This window comes from Salvia splendens, chromosome 21 (assembly GCF_004379255.2).
Source record: "Salvia splendens isolate huo1 chromosome 21, SspV2, whole genome shotgun sequence".
In the NCBI taxonomy this organism is placed as follows: Eukaryota; Viridiplantae; Streptophyta; class Magnoliopsida; order Lamiales; family Lamiaceae; genus Salvia; species Salvia splendens.
In genome coordinates this window covers 14,204,875-14,211,835 of record NC_056052.1, presented here as the reverse complement: position 1 = coordinate 14,211,835, position 6,961 = coordinate 14,204,875, and the positions used below count along the sequence as shown (strand labels likewise).

Here is a 6,961-nt window from a genome sequence, read left to right as displayed (position 1 = left end):
TATATAGTGCGCAATGTGTATGGAGTTGTGTTTGTGTATTTTATTTATAAAGTATTTAATATTTGCAGTATGTGTCATGTATATATCGTGTATTTTATGTATGCATTTGTTGTATAGTATATTTAAATTGTGTATTTTGTGTATGTAGTGACTGTGGGTTGTATGTGCAGTCCATTTAGTGCGTAGTATAAATTGTGAATTTTATGCGTAGTATAAATTGTCTGTAGTAAGTGTGCGCAGTAAGTGCCACGTATGTGTATTTTAATTGTGCATTTGTTGTATAGTGTATAAGTAGTGTATTTTGTGTTAGTATTTGTAGTATGTGCCGCATAGTATGTATGCAGTGTTATTCATTTTTTAGAGTGTCGTTGAGTTGTGTGTGCTTGTGTTTTATTTATATTGTGTGTGTATTTTATTCATATCGTGTTTAATGTTTGTAGTGTCTACAATGTGTGAAATTGTGTATTTTAATTGTGCATTTGTTGTATAGTGTATAAGTAGTGTATTTTGTCTTAGTATTTGTACTATATGCCGCATATGTATTGTACGTTTTATAATATTGTGTGTATTGTTTGTTGTATTTATATTGTGATTGTGTATTTTATTTATAACATTTTTAATGTCTGTAGTATGAACCACGTGTGTATTAGTTGTGTATTTTATTTATGCATTTGTTGCAGAGTGTATAAATAGTTTATTTTGTAATAGTATCTGTAGTGTGTGCGCAATGTGTGTATGTATTTATGTTGTGCATGTGTTTTGTGTATTTTATTTATAGTGTGTGTAATATTATTCGTAGTATGTGTCAAGTATGTATAGTATGTTTCATAATATTTGTATTTAGTTTTTCGTGTACAGTGTGTATTGTTTGTTTTATATATGTGTTTAATGTGTGTGCGTGTATCTTGTGTAGTGTGTGTAGTGTATTGTGTGTATTGCGTATTTTGTATGGACAGTGTGTATTTTGTCTATAGTGTAAAGTTTTTATTTTTGTATAGTGGTGTTTAGTATGTTTATTTTGTGAATTGTGTACTAGTGTGCATTTTGTATATAATGTGTGTAGTATGTGCGGTCCATTTAATGTTTGGTTATTTAATTTATATTGTGTTTAATATTTGTAATATGTGCCACGTATGTATAAATTATACTCCCTCCGTCCCATTAAATATGCAACATTTGCTTTTCGGCACGAGATTTTATGTAGTGTTGTTTTCTGAGTTAATGAAGAGGGAGTAAAGTAAGAGAGAAGAAAAAGTAGAGAGAAGAAAAAGTAGAGAGAGTATTGTTTCAATTTTTAGAAACGTTTCATTTTTAATGGGACAGACCGAAAAGGAAAACGTTTCATTTCTAATGGGACAGATGGAGTATATTTTATGTGTATATTTGTTGTATAGTGTATAAATTGTGTACTTTGTGCTACTACCCGTAGTGTGTGCAATGTATGCATGTATGTTTACAGTACATGTGTAGTGTATTTTATTTATAGTGTGTTTAATATTTTTGATATGTATAGTGTGTATATAGTGCGCAATGTGTATGAAGTGTGTTTTATTTATATTGTGTTTGTGTATTTTTTTTATAAAGTAGTTAATATTTGTAGTATGTGTAATGTATATATCATGTATATAGTGTGTGCATTTATTGTATAGTATATTTAAATTATGTATTTTGTGTACGTAGTGAGTGTGGGTTGTATGTGCAGTCCATTTAGTGCGTAGTATAAATTGTGAATTTTATGCGTAGTATAAATTGGTCTGTAGTGAGTGTGCGTAGTAGGTGCCACGTATGTATAAATTGTGAATTTTATGTATATATTTGTTGTGTAGTATATAAATAGAGTATTTTGTTTTAGTATATGTAGCGTAGCGTGTGATGTGCAGAGGGTGCGCAATGTGTGTTATGTGCTATGATGTATAGTTAATAGTATGTATGGAGTGTTATTCATTTTTTTACAGTGTGTCATTGAGTTGTGTGTGTGTGTGTGTTTTATTTATATTGTGTTTGTGTATTTTATTTATATCGTGTTTAATGTTTGTAGTGTGTACCATGTGTGAAATTGTGTATTTTAATTGTGCATTTGTTGTATAGTGTATAAGTAGTGTATTTTGTATTAGTATTTGTAGTATGTGGCGCATATGTATTGTATGTTTTATAATATTGTGTGTATTGTTTGTTTTATTTATATTTTGTTTGAGTATTTTATTTATAACGTTTTTAATGTATGTAGTATGTAACACGTGTGTATTAGTTGTGTATTTTATTTGTGCATTTGTTGCATAGTGTATAAATAGTTTATTTTGTAATAGTATATGTAGTGTGTGCACAATGTGTGTATCAATTTATGTCGTGCATGTATTTTGTGTATTTTATTTATAGTGTGTGTAATATTATTCGTAGTATGTGCAGAGTATGTATAGTATGTTTTATAATATTTGTATTTAGTTTTTCGTGTATAGTGTGTAATGTTTGTTTTATATTATGTGCTTAATGTGTGTGCATGTATCTTGTGTAGTGTGTGTGTAGTGTAGTGTGTGTATTGCATATTTTGTGTGGACCGTGTGTATTTTGTCTATAATGTAAAGTTTTTATTTTTGTATAGTGGTGTTTAGTATGTTTATTTTGTGAATTGTATACTAGTGTGTATTTTGTATATAATGTGTGTAGTATGCGGTCCATTTAATGTTTGTTTATTTTATTTATATTGTGTTTGTATTTTATTTATGTTGTGTTTAATATTTGTAATATGTGCCACGTATGTATAAATTATGTATTTTATGTGTATATTTGTTGTATAGTGTATAAATTGCGTATTTTGTGCTACTACCCGTAGTGTGTGCAATGTAGGCATGTATGTTTACAGTACATGTGTAGTGTATTTTATTTATAGTGTGTTTAATATTTGTGGTATGTATAGTGTGTAATAGTGCGCAATGTGTATGAAGTGTGTTTTATTTATATTGTGTTTGTGTAATGTATATATCATGTATATAGTGTGTGCATTTATTGTATAGTATATTTAAATTGTGTATTTTGTGTGCGTAGTGACTGTGGGTTGTATGTGCCGTCCATTTAGTGCGTAGTATAAATTGTGAATTTTATGCGTAGTATAAATGTTCTGTAGTGAGTGTGCGTAGTAGGTGCCACGTATGTATAAATTGTGAATTTTATGTATATATTTATTGTGTAGTATATATATAGAGTATTTTGTTTTAGTATATGTAGCGTAGCGTTTGCAATGTATGTAAGTATTATTGTTGTACATGTGTTTTGTGTATGTTTGTATATTTTATTTATAGTATGTTTATTGTTTGTAGTATGTGCCGCGTATTGAGTGTGTTGTTTTTGTAATGTTTGTGTACAATGTGTAATTTTTGTTTGATATGTATGTGTGTAAAGTGTGCGTATATCTGTGATGTGGTACGCAATGTGTATTATGTGCTATGATGTATAGTTAATAGTATGTATGGAGTGTTATTCATTTTTTTACAGTGTGTCGTTGAGTTATGTGTGTGTGTTTTATTTATATTGTGTTAGTGTATTTTATTTATATCGTGTTTAATGTTTGTAGTGTGTACCATGTGTAACACGCACACACACAACTAAATAGCGTTATTCATCTCCAATCGTAGTATGTATGGAGTGTTATTCATCTCCAATTAACAATCCTCGTTTGGCCTCACTTGCCCTTGAATAATTTCTCCTTTGAAAATAAATAGCGTAATACGCTAATTAGTACTCCCTCCGTTTCGCCATAGTTGAGTCATTTTACCATTTCGGGAAATTTCTTTATAGTTGAGTCGTTTCCAAAAAAGGAAATAATTAGCAAACTTAATGGTGATTTATGCATATTTATTAATCACCCTAATTACACTTAATTAGTGTAATTAAATGAAGAAAACCAAGCGCCCTTTTGTTTGCCTCATTATCTGTCACGACCGCCCTTTAGGGTTAATAAATACAGGCGATCGTGATTAAAAGAATTTAATAAATAGACGAAAAGAATTAGGGTTTCAACATAAGTTGGACCAACAATAAATATCCCAATAAATAACCAAGAGTTTGATATTATCCAACAAGGAAATTCAAAGTATCCCTTATCCTAACAATTAAAGTTGTCGGCCCAAATAAAACATAATTAAGCGAAACGTCACCGCGGAAACGACCAAGAGGAAAAGTGACGTCATGTATGAAGACACAACGACACTCAAGGTTCAAAGACAACAATAATATCTTAAATTCACTTTCTCAACACCACCACATCCTCGTCGCCGCGCAACCTGCACATAGGGAAAACACATGCAGGGCTGAGTATTATAAAAAAAATACTCAGTGGCTCATGCCGAAAACATTTTCAATAAATAGTAATTTATCATGCCATTCACAAGTAACCATCGGGGTTTAGCTTTAGAAATGCCCGAGGCACTCAAAATCATTTCCATTTTAAACATCGACTGATCAGTCATTTTCCCATAGACGTTAGCCATATCTGCTCATACATGACTTGGAATGTGGCCACAAACCAAGCCACTAGACCGGCCAGCCCGTACGCTAGCACACAGTCTACCATATGTGTACACTAATCCAAGTAGGGTTTGCGGCCCTACGAGGACCCGAATTCGATTTAAACAATATTGGCCAGAGCCACATCAGATAAGCACGATAAAGCAAAACACGGCATGATAAACACATTTTCATTCTCATAAATAAAACATTTAGGACTTTTGTCCTATTTAAAAAGGAAGCCCACCTCGATTGCTTAATCCGAAACTATTTTCTTTCCTTTGCGTTCACGATTCCCTTGCGAGATATCACCTTTAGAATTAAAATAACACATAAATCAACATACTTTCAAATTAAATAAATAAAAATGCATGCATCCTAAGCGAAGTTATTTATCTCGGTTTTCGATTATTCGGCGGCCGCTTACACCCCTAATTCCTCCGTTAGCTCCTCGTATTTTTTCTCAACGATATCGAAATAAAATTCCCAAAATTAAAAAAAAGTAATTAAATTATCGCAAGCATTTCCCCTCGAACTATATTTATTTCGGACTTAGGATATAATTATTCATTCGTTGAAATATTCCGGAATTAATTAAATAATTCGTCACTATTAAATATCAGCCCAAAGATTTAATTAAAAGCCCTTGACTTAATTATTTTCTCCACCTTATATCTTCAATTACAAGTTAAAGCCCAACAATTAAAAGGAGGCCCATCTTTAATAATTCATCCAATTCTAATTAATGAGGCCCAATCCCAATTAAAAACAAAAGCCCAAAATTTGTATACTCCCCCCACGCCTGACACTCTCTCTCTCCCCCCCTCTTCTTCTCTTCTCTTCTCTCTCGCCGACTGGAATTTCTCCCAATCTCCCGCCGGACGCCGCTGCTGCTACCGCTCGTCGGGGAGAGGCTGCTGTCGCCGGGAGGAGCTGCTGCTGCCGTCACGCCGTCGCCGCCGCCGTCAGACGCGCTGCTCCCCTGAACCGTTGCCGCTGCTGCTCGTCGCCGGAATCCGCCGCCATTGCTGCCGGGAGACGCGATGGCGCTGCTGTCAGCAGCGTCCGTCGGTCAGTTCCGCCACCTCCGAACAGCCTCGATTTCGCCTCGATTTATCCCGAAGATAAGTTCTTTATTTGACTTTGTGAATTAAAATTTGTTTCTTTAGTTTAGTTTGCTTCGATTCACTCGATTAGGAGATATATCGCAGATTGTGGTGTGGATGCAGTAGTATGAAATTGGAAATTTGGATGGGAGAGGTGTATACCTTCAATTTGCAGACGGATTTTGAAAGAGTAGATGATGAATCTTTTCCCGATTTTAATTCTGGTTTTCTGTAGAGAAGAGTGAATGAGTTGATTTCAGAGCATGTAGAATAGAGAGAAAAATTCTGCACAGTTTACCTTGAATTGAAGTTGTGAAAAAGAAGGCTTGGTTTTCTTGCTGCAGAGGACGTGTAGAATAGGCAGAATGAATTGGTTGGGTAATTAAATTAGAGGGATGAGTGGTTTGGATGTGGGAGAGATTTAAGGGAGTGGGGAGAGAGGGGAGAACAGTTTTGACGTGTGTGAGGGGAGGAAGAATTCGAAATTCCCCTTTTTTTCTTCTTTGAATTAATCTGAATTTATTTGGTATTTATTTGCAGTTCACGGAGGAGGAATATCTACTCACGGAGGAGGAAAATCTGCGTAGCATATTTAATTAAAGATATTTTATTTTAATTAGTTTAGTTTAATTCACAGCCCATTTTATTTTATATTAAATTGTGCAGTCCGCAATTTATTTATCACGGACTGAATTTTTATAATATTTATTTAATTAATCGGATCCAACACGGAATTGAGTCCAATAGATATTCTTCACGGACATGAATTAATTAAATTCGCGCAGTCATTTATCTCACAAATCTCTAGTCCAGCAACAATTAATTCACCAACAATTAATTTACGGACATCGCAAATATAAAAGCATAAATACAAGTACTTTAGGGTTCGAAAAGTGGGGCGTTACATCCTACCACCCTTAACAGAAATTTCGTCCCGAAATTTGTTATCCTCAAGTAAAGAGTTCCGGGTACAATTCCATCATTTTATCCTCTTTCTCCCACGTGGCTTCTTCATGCCCATGATTTTCCCAAAGTACTTTCACACAAGCAACAGGTTTATTTCTCACATTCTGGATCTTTCGGTCCAGAATAGATTGGGGTCTCTCCTCGTAGCTCAAGTCTGGGTTCAACGCGACTTCTTCAAAATAGATCACGTGTTTTGGGTCGAACACGTATTTCCGTAACTGCGACACATGGAAAACGTTGTGCACATTTCCAAGGCTTGGTGGCAGCGCCAATCGGTATGCAACGGGGCCCACTCCTTCAAGAATTTCGTAAGGTCCAATAAATCGCGGCTTCAATTTGCCCTTGACGCCAAATCGTGTTATCCCTTTTGATGGAGATACCTTCAAGAA

The 6,961-nt window shown here is 34.0% G+C and overlaps 1 long non-coding RNA gene across 1 annotated transcript; it reads right to left on the bottom strand.

Annotated features, from left to right (window-relative positions):
- Window positions 1–4,748: 4,748 nt before the first annotated feature.
- On the bottom strand, window positions 4,749–5,977 carry LOC121783734. The gene is made up of 3 exons (XR_006046637.1): window positions 5,905–5,977; window positions 5,769–5,835; window positions 4,749–4,812 (listed from the first exon to the last, which is right to left on the bottom strand). It is a non-coding gene; the product is annotated as an uncharacterized LOC121783734 (long non-coding RNA).
- Between the last annotated feature and the right edge of the window lie 984 nt (window positions 5,978–6,961).